Raw genomic sequence first — 13,401 nt, 5'->3', positions numbered from 1 at the left:
GAAGGGAAGGGAAGGGAAGGGAAGGGAAGGGAAGGGAAGGGAAGGGAAGGGAAGGGAAGGGAAGGGAAGGGAAGGGAAGGGAAGGGAAGGGAAGGGAAGGGAAGGGAAGGGAAGGGAAGGGAAGGGAAGGGAAGGGAAGGGAAGGGAAGGAGGAAGGGAAGGGAAGGGAAGGGAAGGGAAGGGAAGGAAGGGAAGGGAAGGGAAGGGAAGGGAAGGAAGGGAAGGGAAGGGAAGGGAAGGGAAGGAAGGAAGGGAAGGGAAGGGAAGGGAAGGGGAGGGAAGGGGAGGGAAGGGGAGGGAAGGGGAGGGAAGGGGAGGAAGGGGAGGGGAGGGGAGGGGAGGGAAGGGGAGGGAAGGGGAGGGAAGGAAAGGAAAAGAAAAGAAAAGAAAAGAAAAGAAAAGAAAAGAAAAGAAAAGAAAAGAAAAGAAAAGAAAAGAAAAGAAAAGAAAAGAAAAGAAAAGAAAAGAAAAGAAAAGAAAAGAAAAGAAAAGAAAAGAAAAGAAAAGAAAAGAAAAGAAAAGAAAAGAAAAGAAAAGAAAAGAAAAGAAAAGAAAAGAAAAGAAAAACAATTTGGAAAGTAAAAGAATTAGATCTTGTTCCATCAATCATGGGCCAAATGAGCTCTTGTTACTTTCCTCACTTTTTTTTTTTTCCTTCATGGTCTACCAAGGCTGTTCATGCTAAGCATCACTTCTATCTTTCACCTCTACCTCTTTCATTTTATTATTGTACGAGCATTGCTTTTGTGGTTCAGATACTTGAAATGGATGGCAAGGAAAGAAGCCTGACCTAAAACTGCCTGGATACATTTCACCAATCTCTAAAATGCATCCTTATAATATAAGAATGATAAATTAAAGAAACAAGGAAAAAAAATAGAAAACAAACAACAAAAAAAAAACTACCAACACCATCAGAAAACACAACACTATTATTTCCCTAATTGCTAAATGTTTAAAATTAAATATATTAATGTCTGCTGAACTTACCGTGATAGGGCTCAGGGGTGGAAGACACAATACGATTGCCATATTCTCAGTCTCAGTCATTAGGGTTTATCTGTGATTGCATCTGCTAAGGAAAAACAAATGAACAAATAAAAACAAAACTCCAATACTAATTAAACCCCTATCCCCCCTCATCCCCTCCCCCTGCCAATAATTTTTGAATTATCTGTAACATATTGTTATTCTCCTGTTTTTTATAAAAGGGAAAGAAGAAAAAGAATGTTTTTTTTTTGTTTTTTTTTGTTTTTATTTTGTTTTCAGATTTGAAAAAAGAGATGTGTTTACATAATTTTAACACTGTTAAAAACAAAAACAACTAATCAAAGCCACAATCAAAGCACTCCAGGCTTTTATTTTTTTAATGAAAATCCAAACAAATGAGTTAACCTAAGACATTCTTTAAGAGAAGGAATGGAAGAATGTTGAATGAGATTCAAATGTTTTTTAGCCTGGTTCAGCATATTTTTTCATAGATGTATCTTGATCAGCCCTAACCTGTACTGCTTCTACCTCCAACTTGTCCTCTGTTTTGGATGAATTGTCCTATAAATTTTGAAATTTGGGGGGAATTCATAGAGATTGTGTAGAATCATAGAGGCATAGAATGGCTTGTGTTGGAAGGGTCCTTAAAGACAGGTAATGTATTTAAACGAAGAGAGAGTAGATTTAGATTAGATATTAGGAAGAAACTCTTTACTATGAGGATGATGAAGCTCTGGCACAGGTTTCCCAGAGAAGCTGTGGATGCCCCATCCCTGGAAGTGCTCAAGGCCAAGTTGTACTGGGCTATGGGACAACCTGGTCTAGTGGGAGGTGTCCCTGCCCATGGCAGGGGGGGTACAATTGGCTGATCTTCAAGATCCCTTCCAACCCATGTTATTCTATAACTCTATGATTCTGTGAATCTGTGAAGTTCTACCTGATGAGAAATATAAATCAGGTTTGACTATGTTTCTTTTCTGCTAAGCCCTGATTTGGGCTGTTTTGTTGTTGTTGTTTTTTTCTTCTGAAACTGCCCAAGACAAGAGAGGAGTTTTGGCCTATTGGTAAACCTTTCTGTAATTCTTATTAATTAGAGTTATGAAAGCAATTTGTTAACACTGAGCCTTGGAACGACATCCAAGTACAATATATAACATATCCTGATTTTTTTTTTTCTTTTAATCTTCATAATTTAAATATGTTGGTTGCTTGAATATACTTTGTAATTTATGAGACAATGTAGGTATACTTTAATGGAGGAAAATAAATGCTTCCAAAAATGTTCTATTGTATAGTTTAGTGTTAAATCATGCTTGATTATCAGTTTTGAAATACATACTACTTAAAGTGAGACAGCATTATGCTGAATATTACCATGCTTTTTCCATCTGTGTCTTCTATTCTTCTTTTCCTGTTCCTCATCAACAATAGTTGATGAATAAATTGTGCACAAGGTGAAAAGACTTTAATGAAAATAAAACTATGGAAATGATTCCCGTCCTTGGTTTTAAAAGAAAAATATTGCTTGGAAAACAATGCCTGATGAGACTAATGGTTTCACAGAATGAAGCTGAACACTGTAGAGTGAGTTTTGTCCTGAACTTCTTTTCACCTCTTTCTGAAATCTGTTCTGTAGTCAAACAACATTTTATCTGTGTGTTTCATAACTAGTCTGTCTGTACTTTTCACCACTTTTTCACACTTTGATCTGATAACTTCAAGACCAGTCTGGTTTTCTGGGGTTACTCTGTTCCAGCTGCACTTTGGCCGTGGGGAGTTGGTCCTATTTCTTGACTTACCAGCCACTTATTTTACTTAAACACAGCTGAAACTGAAGACAAGGGGAAAGGTGTTCAGCTGATGAAGCAAGTTTAGGAAAAGGTAAATAAAGTTGTCCTTAGGCAGCCAGCTGTAGGTCGGCTGTAGAGGTGTTGCAGGGTACGTGGGGTGTGGGGATGGGCTGGCTGCAGAGATGACAGGGACCCCCATCACCTTGTTTCCAGCAGTCTTACACAAGGGATGTTCTTCATTGATCAGCTTAAACAACTCTGAGGACTGGACTCCAAAATCACAAAGAAATTAGGGGTAAAGTTTAGAGCAGGACTTTAAAGCATTTTCAGTAAAATCTTGACTGCCCTACTCAGCAAGAGGTTTGACTTTTTGACTCTACAGAGGCAGGGATTTTCCTGCACCTTTCACATTTCTAAGTAGAAATCTGAATGAATTTTGGGTCTTGGCTTAGATCTTTCTTGTCTTGTATGTGCTCAGAGTAACTTTCAGCAACAAATTGCAATATATGAAAATATTACTGTACATATAACTAGAGGGCTGTACTTGGGGATCTTCTCACCTCAAAACAACTACTGTAATTGTATCTTTTCAGGAAACTGAATTATTTCTGGATTTGACAGATGCATTTGAGTACATTTGGAAAAGAAGGTGTTTAACAAAGGGCTAGCTAGATATTGAGAGTAGAATAGTCCGTATAAACATAAACAATGACAAACAGAAAGATACTTATTTGATTTTAGGTTTACATCTTGAGATAATCTCTAGTCCCAATATCTAATAAACTGCAACAAAAACAATCTCCACTATGAGTTTTACTAACACTGGGTAGTTTTCTTTGATATACATAAAATTTTGCAGATATAACTAATATATCCTAATCTATGCTAATTCAGCTTGATTTTGCTTAGATCCTTAAACTGTCACACATAAGATATAAATCCTTCATGAACTCTCACATAAAAATCTCACTTTCTTCAGTTTGTTTGAAATTATTCACAAGGGTCAGACCACTGAATCATTACAGTTTTCTGGGTTGCTCATAATGTTCTACTTAGGCTGAGAAAAGTGATGGCCTTTCATTTCTAATTTTCTCTTGTTAAGTATTCCCATGAGACCATTTCATTTGACATACACTAAGGTAGCACAGAACCTTGCCCCCATGCAACCTGCCAACACACTCAGAATGTTCAGTATTGGTCTTATGTTTCACAGCATGGAAAATGAATAATATAATCTGTTCTGTGTATTCCTTTGTCTTTGTACCTCACACAATGTCACTGCTGAAGGCATTGAACTATGAGAAAGTATGAAGTTAACAGTGAAACCCTGCTAGAACTAATATAAGACAAAGGGTCTGTATGTTTTTCGGTGGTATTTTGGTCATGCTGTGTATGTCATCTTCATGTTAGCTAGCCTGGCAAAAACTGAATTTCTTGCAATCATTCTTTGAGAAGTCCATAGTATATACAAGCTATTTAACTGTGCTTACTTCTGCCTTACAAACTCTATACATAATGAAATACAGACTTAACATCTGGGAATCTCTATATGTGACACAATTAGAACAATATGAATGTTCAAGACAAATGAGGTTAGGGTCACTGAAATATGGACTATGTATATTTAAAAAGTTAAATTGCTGTGTTAACACATCTTTTTCCCAATTCATGGATTTAATGTCATAAATATTAACAGTAGAATAAGAATTTGCAAGAACTAAGGTGAAAGCTAAATTTTTGGCCTCCTTGTGAATTTTCACATTTTCAGGATGTAATCCTATAATACATTTCTTAGTGTGTAAGAACTGTGGAAAAAAAAAAAAGTCAATATTGTTTTTGCTACCTGCAGTCTGTAGATTTTCTCATTTTTCTTTATTTCTCAGTTAGCTAAAAACACAGGCTCAGATTATTACCTAATTTGACAAATGATCAGTGTTTACTCTTTTTTTATCTTAAAGAGCCAAATGCTGTAAAGAAGACCACCTTCTCCATACTGGTGAGGATTCAATTCAACATTTGAAGTTGTCATTTTTTTTGGACTCTTTTCCCATTAAAAGGAAAAGTTTAAAGTTTTGTGAAAACTGCTGTGTACATTATATTCATCAGATGGCACATTGTCATAGAATCACAGAAAGGCTTGGCTTGGACCTTAAAGATCTGGGAAGGGCCCTTAAAGATTATCTCATTCCAACCCCCTTCCCATGGGCAGGGATGCCAACAACTACAACGCGTTGCCCAGGGCTTCATCCAACCTGGTCTTGAACACGTCCAGTATACAAGAAGTTAACTTGTTAGCAATAACTTTTCAAGGCAGAGGTCAGGAAAGAGTAGTGGATTGGGTTTTCATGATAAGGGTTTCACATGACATTTTCATCTATGCCTCGTAAAGGTATACTTCATGTCAAAACTTTTCAGCACAAAATTAAAATATGATAGTTCACTGACACACTGCAATTGTTGATACCTTTTCCAACAAAGTAGTATGGAGTGATTGTATATCTTCCTGATCAAACATATTTAATCAGCGTTCCATTTAATAAATAAATAAATAAATAATAATTTTTTTCAGAGCCCTTTCAACATATGACTGAAATTTAATTGTTAAGATTGGGGAATCAACTTTCTATCTCTTGACTTCTCATGCAAAGTTTATCACTTGCCTTTGGAAAATTTTCAGGTAGTTTTAAGTACTGTTAAAAGCACTGCTTTTTATCTCTAACTCATTGATAGAATCTGCAAAAAGTATGTATCGTTCTTCATTCCTTTCTAATGTTAATTCCTAATGTGATGCTTGATTTTTTTTTTCCCCAGTTTACATAATAGTTCATACAACTTTATCTGCTTTCTGAATTTTTTATTAAGCTTATGTTTAGGTCCATATGTATGCTATATAAATGAAATGGCATTAATCTAAGTGACAGTGGTATTACTATTATTATTATTATTGTTATTGTTGTTATGAAGGAATGTGATAGAAATATGACTGTGGGGAGGAAAGAAGAAAAGAAGAAAATAAATCTTAGCTTTCCTGAAACTGTAATAGCAATGGTAAAGTATTTTTTTTTCCTTTATCTTTGTTCAACTCATGTTCATCTTACACTTATTCTAGGGCTCAATATACTCCTTCTGAAATGTGGTACTCTCATACTCAGACACCAGCAAGGCAAGAACAGCCCTCAGGGCACACATGGAATTTGCTTCCTTCTCCTTTGTTAGAGCTTCTTCTGTGGCAGGAATAACTTTTCAGGGTCTGTGGATACTGTATCACTTGGGTTGCCCAGTAACAACACGTACATCCATTGTGGTGTGACCGTGAAATCTGTAAGAGGATGGAAGATATTGGCAAACAAACAATAACTTATTCCTACATGCAGCAATAGAATTAGAAAAAAAAGGTTCTTATGGATTCCTTTTCCATGGAAAACTCAGTGAAATTAAATCACTTTACAGGAACACACCAATTTCACAGAAATCCATAACATACTCCAGTCTGCCAGGCAGGAAAACTGTGCCTCCCTGCTGATTTACGGGGCTCCCCACTCCTAAGAGCAGCTGAATCCATGGTCTGACATGATTTCTATCTAAGATATTTAGCCAGCTGGCTCTCTGGCTTGTAATTTCTTTTAAATATTCCATTTAATTCTCTCAAAGTAAAATATTTCAAAAATATTTTTTCCATGGAAAACTTTGAATTTATGAATTTTGTTCCAATTTGGGGGTAAATACACATATATATATATATTTTTTTTTTTTTAAAGGAGAAATTAATTACTGAAAAGGGATCTCCATTCTCCAAGAGCCCAAAAAAGTGAAGGGCTCAGCAAGAGACATAAACTGGCAGATATTACAAATCCCTTCCATGGGTTTACCAGCAAGGTGCACACAGCACTGATGTAGTCCTATGTTGAATTTACTTATATTGCTTGAAATTAAATCTACTCAGATAAAAACAGGGATGCAAGCATGGGAATTATTTTTTACCTTATTCAATTTCTAAGGAAATGATTAAAGAGTGTGTTTCTCTTTAAATATTCTTGTTGTGAAGTATAGTGAGGCCATTAATACGGCCTTTTGTATCTAGCTCAGTCTTATTAATTCCATACGGAGTGAACCATGACATTCAGGAAGCAGAAAAGCTTTTGCAGAATATCCCCCACTGAAATAATAGTGGAAGATAATGCATTCATTGATAAATTTGGCAGCTGAGAGCTTAAATCCCCAACCTCATTTTAGCCTATTCTACCTCAGCTGCAATGTCTGCGGTTTATTCAGTGCAGTCTTTAGTAAGTTGCAAGATATTGTAGGCTTTCCAGCATCTGGAATTCCTGTTTTATTTTTCTCTATCAAAAAATAATACATATATAGTCAGAGACAGATCTTTAATATATTCAAAGCTCTGAAATTACCTCTCATATGTCTATTTTTTTTACCTTTCTTCCTTTAAAAGAAACAGTCAAGAACTGAAAACTCGACACTAAAAAGTAAAGATTAAATCTAAAATAAAAAAAAAAAAAAAAAAGGGCACCACAATTTCCTAAATTAATAGAGAAAAATAGTTAATGACAAAACTGAATAACAAACTTAGGACAACACTTGCCAGATTTTGAAATTGCTGAATTCAACTTTGATTTTTTTTCCTAGTGGTTTTGCACATATGACAAAAAAAAAAAAAAAATAAATATCTGAGGTAGACATAAAAATTCCAGCTTTTTATGACACAGAAAATGAGCATTTTTATTTTGACATTAAAAAAGCAAACAAAACAAAACAAAACAACAACAAAACACCCACAAATATATCCAACTAATACAGAATTACATTTTGATTAAAACAAGAGGAAAATGTTACTGGGAAAACAACAGAAAGGTTTTAGTATTTGGAAAAAGCTACTTTCCCCCCTCCCCAATTTATCATAGAAATATCAAGAAATCAAGCCAGATGTTTTGGCTGGCTTGATAAACTCCCTGGTATTGTTCTCTATAACCATAAGGCAGGCAGGAGTTCAACCCCTATTCAAGCTGTTGTGATGCTCCGACTGGCAGAGATGTGGAAGTCTCCACCCAGTTGATTCCTGTGGCTGGTTAAAAACTGTTACTGCTCAGTTTCTACAAGGTCTCCAACCAGATGAAACCCATCCCATTCTTTCTGCGGGGACCTGAACTCAGATAGTTCTGAAAATAATACTTGGTGCTCATTGCTTAGCATTTGTTAAAGACTTCACAGGTATTTAAGGTGTTGCATTGCTCTAGCATTTGTGTAGCCATTCTTGAAAGAAGTTTGGACTAAATTTAGACTAAATGACGCTGGACTTATATATTATGAATGCAAAGTTTATAAAAGAAAACAGTGGTTTCTCCAAACAAACAAACAAACAAACAAAAAATGGAGGGAATTGATAAGGTAGACAATAAGTCCTCACGAAAGTAATGAGAACTATTTAGAATAGCATTTAATGTATATACAATATTGCCACAATGCCCCCACCTATGTCAGATATGGTAAAAGAAATCATTATTTGATTAAAAAGGGAAAAACAAAAAAGTATTTAGAAGTGGGCAGACATCTGTCCTGCTTCCTCTGTTATTGATACATACTGTTCTATGATACAATGCTGCTGACTTCTCCTTTTGAGCAGCAGGTAGAAGTGTGGGAAGAATATAGACATTATTTCTTGTTGGTTGTTCCCTTTGGACCAGTTACAAACAAATTCTTACCTGTCTCTATAACCTTCAAATTGGAACAAAAATAAACAGGACAGAAATGTAGCGAAGCATCAGCTTTAGGAAAAGAAAGGTAGAGGAAAGTTTGATTATTTTTAGTAGCTTTCAATGAGTTCCTTTCTGTCTTCATTGAAACTTTTCTCTGGCTCAGTAGTGCAATACTTTTTTTTTTTTTTTTAATGGCTTTAAATTTAATATACTGGAGAAATTGATATGTCAATTTAAGCAGAACGTTGGTTCAGTTTAAGATTCTGGGAAGGTGTCTGTTGTTTGGGGCACATTAGAACTTACCTTGTTGCTGCTTGTTAAACTGGGGACTGATGTCAATTCTGGAAATAGCTGTGAACTTGATGAAACAAGATATTCATCTCTGAAATGATTCAAAGTTGAGGAATCAAAGCAAGAATCCTATTTGTAAAGACAGTATAGAGAAGCTTCTTTTACCATATGCAACAAGTTTGTGTGGATTTCATTCCATATTGTCAGTAAATTTGTTCCCTTGGTATCTTTTTTCTTTATTCACGCTTTTTTTTTCTGTCTAGCTGCATTTGGGGAGAAGGAGTAGAGAGGTATGCCTGTAGACTTCTTGTCATTTTCTTCAGACCTGTCAAGCCTATTCCCCCTGAAGGGCTATACAGAGGGCTTAATCCTTTTAGTTCAGATCTCATTAGTTAATATGTGTGTTTTGTGACACTTGTCTAAGACAAGTGTCTTTCTTCTTAAGTTTCAGATAACTGGACTGCTTAACTGTCTTGATGTGTGCAAACTGAATCTCCTACGTTGCTAAAAACTGCCTGACACATGTAAGAGACAGGTAGACAAGCAATGTCACAGAATCACAGAGTAGTTGATGTTGGAAGGAATCTCTGGAGGTCATGTAGTCCAACACCACTGTTCAAGAAGGGCCACTGTTCAAGGGTTGTTCTCTGGGCAACTCTGTCACCCACACAGTAAAAAAATGTTTCCTAGTGTTCATGTAGAATCACTTGTGTTTCAGTTTGTGTTCACTGTGTCCCTCAAAGTAGTTCAAAGTGTATACTCAACAGTTCTCTAGAAAATGGTGTCTTTTTTTTTTTTTTAAATCAGATTCTTCTCAAACCCTAGCCTGAACTACAGCCAGTGAAAGGTGTCTGGAAGGGGGATTCTGGTGAAAAAAATATAAAGAGCAACTTTAACTCCTCAAGGCTTTGAATTTCCGTAGCTTACATAGTTGAGAACCTGACAATGATGAAAACAGGTAATATGTTTTTTGTTTTGTTTTGTTTTGTTTTGCTTTGTTCTGTATTTTTTGAGAGTTGTACCAAATGTCCACTGTCTTGTACAAAACACTGTATCCAGATATGTTGCCTGAAAATTGGACAAGAGGCCACTGGATGTGTGCTATAAAGCTGATCCATGTAACTTGTCTACTGTGTCTAGACCATACCGAATTCACTACTCATTACCTTACCATCTTTATATCTCACATACCCATAACTTTTATCTGGATTTCTTAGAAGATAATGCCAAAGTCTTAGGTAGGAGGTATATTTTCCATAGGTGGTAGACATGAGGCATGAGGCCAACAATAGGATGGCAGTTATGAATCATGTGCTGCTGTGCAGCAGCTCTCTGCTCCAGTAAACCAAGATGCTGATGCTGTGCTAAATGTACCTCATCCTTCAGAAACTCTAACAATGGCAAGGACACCCAAAAACATCAAGGACATGAAATATTAGACTGCTGTAATCTGGGTTGTTTTACAAAACAGAACAGCGAACTGCATTGTTACAGCTGGTGTTTCATGGACCAGCTCTGAGGATAAGTGTTGCCTGCTTTAGACAGTCATCCATGACTTTTAGTACCAAAAAAATATTCCTTATAGTAGAGAATGGAGCTGGACAAATTAATTTGGAGTCTGCATAGTACCAGGAAAAAAAAAAAAAAAAAAAGCAATTTGTTGTTTAATAGTGTAAAAATGAAACATTTGCAAGAAGTACAGTAAATTTGTGCAGATGACTTACTATGCTTTTGTTAATTGATCCTCTCACCTTTCCACACTGCAAATAAGATTAACAGAATGGATCATGACAAAAATTAAAAAAAAACAAACTATCAGTCAGCCTTATCTGTAAGTAAAAATAATTATATTTTCTATTTGATGTAGTAAAGTAATTGTTCCAATAGGATGTTCTGGAATTATTTAGTTTACATTCCCTTCTCATATACATCAGAGTAATTTTCTGCATTCAGACAAAGATGTCAGTTCTGTAAGCTATTTATTAAAACATATGTTTTTGCTGATACATGTATGTTTTGAGATTTTACCCCATGTGTGAAATTTTCAGATAAGTTTTTAAGCTTTAAGGAAGTCTGGGTATGTCTTTTCATTTCTGAATCACTTGCATTAACATTCTTCAGCACAGCAGAAGCTTGAAGGCAATTATTCAAGAAGAGCAAGTAAAAAAGTGTCTTGCTAGCTGTAAGCCATGCTACAGTGCTCTGACCCTGGAATGCACTGCAGCACAACGTGATGTGTCTGCATCCTGAAGGTATTAAAAAAAAAAAAAAAAAAAAAGCTCAAACAGAAAATGGTAAGCGAAGTGTAATGATGAATTGTGATGATAGGAATCCCTCTGATACATGTGTTCAGACTCACATAGAGCCCCAGGAAAAGTCATTTAAAGTCCATTTTCTCTCCACAGTTTTGTGGATTCACTTTTGTCAATAAAATTTACATTGAGAGAAATATGAGAAGGGTGTCTCATATGGAGACCTGGAGCCAGCTAAAAGAGCAGAAAAGGAACAGTTCAAACTCTTATGTGTTTTAAATGTTACCTAAAGAACATTTATAATTCTGGACAAGAAGTCTCTTAAGACTACTGGTTTATAGTAGGTTATCCAAAACATAGATACTGAGTGTCAGAACAGTCTGCTGTCATTGGAGTGTGCCTTCTTTGAAAGGGAATAGGTAAACATTTGCTTCATCAGTATGTTCAGTGAGCATCTTAATAACTGTGGCACTTCTCATCTGTCCTTGCAGCCAGCTGCCAAGGATTTTGAACATAGCTGATGAAAGCAATAGCTGGAATTACATCACTCTGTGGGTGGAAAATGTCACTTAGTGAAGAATGAGATGGTAACAGGACTGTTACTGTTTTGCCAAGTTCTCCAGCACAAAACCAGGCTCATGTCTGCTGCGTGTGAAAGAATTGGCCTTCATAACTTGTTCTAAGAGTAAGATGTTGGACATGGGCAGGCAACTTCTGTTTAGAGTCCTTTGTTGATAGTTCAAATCTGGTATATGTGATGGTTCAGCAGTCAGTTTACATCCTTTATTCCTGCTGCTTGTAGCATCAGAGGCAGCTTTGCCTGCTGCAGTGGCTTTTATGTTTTGGGCTACCCCAGGAAAAAGAATTAGTACTTAAATACATTCCACTTAAGGAATTCTCAAATTTCAGGCACCCATGGGCTCTGTTCTAGGGCTGCGACTGGGCAAATAGAGAATACATTTCATCCAGGCCCTTTGTATGAAGTCTGTGGAGTTTCATTAAAATAATCAAACATAAAGCAGAAGTTCATGTCATAAATCAGTCACCACTCCCTGTTTTTTTTAGATAGGAGATGCATAGCCCATGTATACACATGGATATCATGTAAAAGAGAAAAGAAATATTTTATATAACCTCTGAAGGCAGGTGCAACTCAGCTCTGCCACTCAGCACAGGGCAGGAGAGGTTAGCCTATGGAAACTTAAAATTAGGAGCATGAGATGCACAGAAGGTGAAAGCTTTGCCAACTCTTTGATTTGTACTCTGTACATTGTATCGCTAGGTGCAAAATAGTTGTTTTCTATTGCTGATTTAAGTGGCCAGGTCTATCTCTGCTTCTTTGTTAGCAGGAAACATTGCACTTCTAAGATGGAGCTCCCTACTGATTTACCCGTTTAGCATTGGTTCTGTGCTGCCACTACAAGCTCAGATGGGATATACCTTGTGCACTCACATTGGCTAAGATGTGCCACCATGAAGATCAGGGCATGCTTATGCTAAATTGTGCTTGAGATTTGAGGACCTTGTGTTGTGCTTTTTTTTTTTTTTTTTTTTTCAAATTTTCCATAAACTATGCCTGAAGAAAACCCTCCATCCCATCAGAGTCAAGTACTTGAAAAACTGGGGAGATGATGTACTCACAATCCTTCTGAAGCTTTCCTCTCTATTATTAACAGTAAATTGTTATGAACACCATTTCTTATCAGTGCTAATGTTAAGTTCCAATTTCTAAGGGAAAAAAATAACAAAAAATATATCAGCACTGTTATGGTTAATTAACAATGAATGAAGGTCTAGTATAATGAATATCTTGTTTTAATCTGTGCTGTAAAAATATTGCATTGCTTTAACAGTGGGGAAAATGTACTACATTGTAGAATTTAATCTAAAAATATGAAGATATATTAAAACCTTAGATTGTTTCAGGATTATATGGCATTCCATGATTAGGGTATGTTGTCTTCTTTTCCCTTTTTGTCAATATTTATTTTTCAATCAGCAGATGAGCTTCTCTCTGAAATCACCTAATCTGGATAAAGTTGACTTTGTTTCCTTTCTCCCTTTATCTCTTTACAAATAGAAGAAGAGCTGTTGGTTGTGTTTACTATGTCTAAACCTCCTCTTAAGAAGAAACATCTGGAAAAACTGAAACTTTTGCTAAAAACTAATGTTCGACTATTGTTGGCAGCCAAATCTGTTTACAGATAAAAGGCATGGGTGTAACTTTCCATCTAAAATTCTTTTCTTAACTTATTAAACTGAAGATGGAACTGTCCTGCTATAGGAGCCTAATGATCCAGGAATCTGATCCAGAGTTATGTTTAAGATCCAATGTGTGGGTTTTCTTCTGCTAGGCCTGAAGCTAATCCA

General features: G+C 36.1%; 1 long non-coding RNA gene across 1 annotated transcript in view; it reads left to right on the top strand.

Moving 5' to 3' along the window:
* The window catches only part of LOC310898049, a 70,832-nt gene that overhangs the window by 11,639 nt on the left and 45,792 nt on the right, over positions 1-13,401 (top strand). Inside the window, exon 2 of the long non-coding RNA XR_014582918.1 lies at positions 9,587-9,737. This is a non-coding gene — a long non-coding RNA (uncharacterized lncRNA). The remainder of the gene's footprint in view (positions 1-9,586; positions 9,738-13,401) is intronic.

The sequence above is a fragment of the Anser anser genome (assembly GCF_964211835.1).
Source record: "Anser anser genome assembly, chromosome: 3".
NCBI classification, from domain to species: domain Eukaryota; kingdom Metazoa; phylum Chordata; class Aves; order Anseriformes; family Anatidae; genus Anser; species Anser anser.
Note: the sequence above shows the minus strand (reverse complement) of the source record. Positions and strands in the feature narration are given on the sequence as shown.